This window comes from Dendronephthya gigantea, unplaced genomic scaffold (genome assembly GCF_004324835.1).
Source record: "Dendronephthya gigantea isolate DGI-Jeju-01 unplaced genomic scaffold, DenGig_1.0 000442F, whole genome shotgun sequence".
Taxonomy (NCBI): domain Eukaryota; kingdom Metazoa; phylum Cnidaria; class Anthozoa; order Malacalcyonacea; family Nephtheidae; genus Dendronephthya; species Dendronephthya gigantea.
In genome coordinates this window covers 1,317-5,859 of record NW_021163452.1, presented here as the reverse complement: position 1 = coordinate 5,859, position 4,543 = coordinate 1,317, and the positions used below count along the sequence as shown (strand labels likewise).

At 34.0% G+C, this 4,543-nt stretch overlaps 1 long non-coding RNA gene across 1 annotated transcript; it reads left to right on the top strand.

Annotated features, from left to right (window-relative positions):
• The first annotated feature begins 1,086 nt into the window (after positions 1-1,086).
• Positions 1,087-2,762, top strand: LOC114543356. The gene is made up of 4 exons (XR_003690003.1): positions 1,087-1,365; positions 1,596-1,919; positions 2,289-2,327; positions 2,441-2,762. It is a non-coding gene; the product is annotated as an uncharacterized LOC114543356 (long non-coding RNA).
• Positions 2,763-4,543: the final 1,781 nt, after the last annotated feature.

Below are 4,543 nucleotides of genomic sequence, written 5' to 3'. Positions count from 1 at the left end.
TTAATATCCTGTGTGCCAATCTGATCAGAATCTAGCTAACAATTTTATGACTTTCTTTGAGGACAAAATTTTGTAATAATGTAATATTTTGGTATTTTGATTTTTGTTTAAGTTCGTGATGTATTTTTATGTAGCCTCAGTCTTATGCTAATGGGAATTTTTTTTAGATGTGAAGAGAGGACGGCCATCCGAATTAAAGTACTAAATGTGCTTTGTAACATATTAGGAACGTTATCTCTACTATATGAGGTATAAAATATTGGTACTTTGAATAAATTTTAGTCCATTTTTCTAGACATTAGTACGGTGGCCCAGAGGTGCAAAACACAAACGCAAATTCAAAACACAAACGAAATTCAAAAAACATAAACGCAAATCATGAAAGCACGAACGCAAATTCAAAACAGAAACGCAAATTCAAAACACGAACGCAAATTCAAAAAACGAACGCAAATTCAAAACACGAACGCAAACTCAAAACACTAACGCAAAACCAACAACTTGAACGCGGAGAAAAAGGAAGTACAGACTGGTACAGACATACCCTGTCAGTAAAAGGAAGCCTATTTTCGCTGAGTGCAAGTATTAGCGCCATGACAAACACGTGGTTCTTCCAATCTGGCTTGTATCAAATTTGCAAATAAGGTAAGCTTTGATTTTAAAAAACCTTTAAAAGTTATTTTTATGGGCATTTCCTTCCATTTTTATACTTTTTGGAAATATATTTGCGCAGCGTACCGTAGTGTTCACAACTTAGAATTGGCACAAATCACAACATTCATTTTTATGCAAATGTATATGTATATTAGTTGTATAATAAATTCACATTGGATGATAGGTGGTACACATTCCCCATCATGTACTGTACTAGAATTAGGTTTTGCGCATATAAGCAAGTTTTTTTTGTTTTAGTTTGGGAATGATCTCTTTTAAATATAAACATTTTTATCTGCTTTGTGTACTTCCCAATTGATTTGACCAAAACTGTATTAATTAATATTACATTGTATTAATATGATGAGGCGTCAATAAAGTTATAAAAATTTAATTTTTTAACTGCATATATATATATATATATAGATGTTTTGTCCATCGTGCGGAAACCTATGTGTTAACAGCAATGAAAATTTTTGCAATTCCTGTGGCTCAGCATTAAAAGACGGAAATCTTACAAAGCCCAAGGAAATGTCAAATAATGCAAGTGGTGGCTTAAAAACTTTAACTTTTGAAGAATTTCTGAAGAGAGGATCAAGCAGAGAAACTAAAGACCAAGAACAACGTCAACAAACCTTTAACGAAATGAAAAAAAGAAAATCAGATGAAAGAACGAAATCATTAAAAAAAAAGAAGGAAGAAATTGTAAAGGTTTGTTTATTATTTCACACTTATACTAGAGATTGACACATGACGGGTTCCCCCTTATCATCATATATTTTCTAAAGTTATAAGACATTGATAAATTTGGCAGTACAACTTAGCAGTAATAGTAAACTTAATATTATTTTGGTAGATAGCATTTGGTTTAGCATTTATACAGTTGTCATATCAGTTTACATGATGCAATCTATGATTATTATGAAATTGTAATTATATAGATAAATAGTGGGTTGGTAGAATGTGGAGTAGCAAGGCAGCTAAAAGTCAAAAAAGGTTCTCTTCTACCTCTCGATTTTAAAAAAAGAAAATGATTCCAGTTGTAAAGTGAAGAGTTTAGGGATGGACAAGCAGTTGGCTCATAATAAACACCTGAGGGATTCTGGTGACTTTGATTGTGTTCTGATGTACCCAGACTTTGGTCTGGTTAACACTATTCCAGGAACTTCACAGCCATTTACAGTTGAGAGATATAAGGAAGCAATTGGAAGGCCTTATAATCGAGTCAACTTGTACTTGTGCAAGGTCTCTGACTTAATTTGAAAGTAAGGATTATTTACCTATAACAAACTGATTTGCATGTAATTAAAGCATATACAGTACAGTTCTCCAATCATGTATGTTAACATCAGTTTTAATTTTTTCAACTTTTAATTCTTGTCACCCTCAATTATGATCTTTTATGACAAAATCCATACAGAAATGATGAAATCAGGTCAAGTTATATTTTTGGCCCTGAAAATCAGTCCCATGTTGTTGGATATAAAAAGTACCCCAAAAACCAGGACTTCATGATGTTGTGTGACATAGGACTTAGGATGGCCCCACACTACAATGCTATAGGGCCTATAAGAAACACCTAATGACAATAATGACATAAATGTTGCTATAATGCTATATTTATATGTTTGTAGTTGCCAATGATATTGAGAATACTGAAGATGAATCTCTGGGTAATTATGAATTTAGTGTGGTAAAAACAGTACTGTTATCAACTGACAACCAATAAAATAGAACCAACTGATTAAAAATTTTCATTTCAAATTTCTTACTCCTGTATATTTAGGACCACACAGCTCCCCAACAATTAACTCTCAGGACTGGAATAGCAACCAAACTATGTTAACTCCTAACAAGCAGGCAATTTTTTGCTATGATTACCAAACAAGTACCTCTGAAACCCAAGCGAGTATCTCCGCCACCAAAGCAAGTATCTCTGATGCCCAAGAAAGTACCTCTGGTAACCAAGCAACTACCTCTATCAACCAGGCAACTGAAACAAATATCACTGAAAATTTTTTATTTCTAGAAGATATATTTGAAGGTTGGAAATATCATGCATGGAAGGCCCTCTAATTCCTATCGAGTATTGTATTGCATATCACATATAGAATAGTCATTTTTAATTTTTCTGGATATATTAGTTGAAACGGAAAACGTCAACAACACTGCATGAGGTCATATCCCTGACATCGTTGGAAGAAATGGAAAATGAGGTCTTGGTTATCCATAGAACTCAAGTAAAGAATGATTTCCTTTACTATTTTGCTAATAGTAACATTTTAAACAAGTTCATAAGTGTACAAATAATCGATCCCAGAGGTATTGTAGAGAAAGGTGTAGGTAGCGGGGCTGTACGAGATGCGATTTCCATATTTTGGAAAGATATCTGCAATAGCTATATGCTCGGTGAAGCTGAAAGGGTACCAATAATTCGTCATGATGTGTCTAAGTGCATGTGGCAGGCTCTCGCCAGAGTCCTACTCAAAGGTTATGTGCAAGAACACTATTTGCCTATTCAAATATCCCAGTCTTTTTAAGCTGCTGTCTTTTCGGGAAGGAATCTGTCACTTCTGAGATGTACTTTAACTCTTTTATGAAGTATATCTCTAGAACCAAAGCCATCTTAGTAGAAAAAGTTCTTTCTTCCTCTGTAAGTGTTGATACTGAAGAGGTTTCAGATCTTTTAACGGCTTTTAAGTGCAAGAAGATTGCTACGCCTGAAAACTTTAAGGATCTGATTATTGAAATAGCACATAAAGAATTGGTGCAGAAACCAAGATATGCATGTGACTGTTGGTCAGAAATCTTAGTACCTTTGAAATCTTTTATCACTTCTAACGACGCCTTGTTTCAGATATACACCTCTTTTTTTCCTACTGCGAGCAGAGTATGTAAGCTCATTAAAGCTGAACCAAAATCCCCTGCTGAGAATGAATCATTAAGTCATTTAAAGCGTTGGATCAAAGGTCTTAATACGAATTATCTTAAACACTTCTTGAGAATATCCACCGGATCCGATATTATTTTAGTTGAGGAGATTTCTATCGCATTTACCTCTTTGGTTGGTTAAAGTCGTTCGCCAGTGTTTCATACTTGTGGAGCAGTGATAGAGCTCCCATCAACTTACAACGATTTTGGCGATTTTAGAGAGGAATGGTGCAGTCTTATGTCTCACTCAGACATTGATATGGCATTAGTCTAAGGCCTGTGTTAGACGTCGCATTTTAGTCGCGTCGAATCCAATTCAAACAATAGATAATAGATGATAAAACTCATTAAACTTCATTATCATCTCATTATCTATTGTTTGAATTGCATTCGACGCGACTAAAATGCGACTTCTAACACAGGCCTAACTGACGTGAATGGGTGATTAAGGTGTTTGTTATCCCACGTTTTGTATAAGGCAGAAGTTGTTTAATATTACATGTTTCTTTTATGTTTTTTGAAGTAATTACTTGAGTTTCTGTATCTTTAGAAGTCTCATAAGAATTATTTGTTCATATTGCTTATAACATGCATATTAGTTACTAAAACTTTTAGTACACACTATATATGTAAAGTTTATATATACTGTTGTAAAGTTCATATTATCAGTTTTAACAAAGAACACTTAAATAGGTGGCAATTGAAGCAATTAACGTTAAATTTAATTTGAAACCTCGTAAACTTTTGGCGGTGAAATTCGTGGCTTCTATACATTCGGCTGATAAATTTTTGCTTATGACATGGAATTGCAAGCAATTTCCTCCATTTGTAAAAAGGTGTTTCCTATATAATTCTATGGCTTATATTAGGCAACTTAAGCAACGATAACGTTGACGTCCTGGACGTTAACTGTACTTTCGTACTCCCATTTACCAGTAAGGATAAAGGTCAGCTTAAG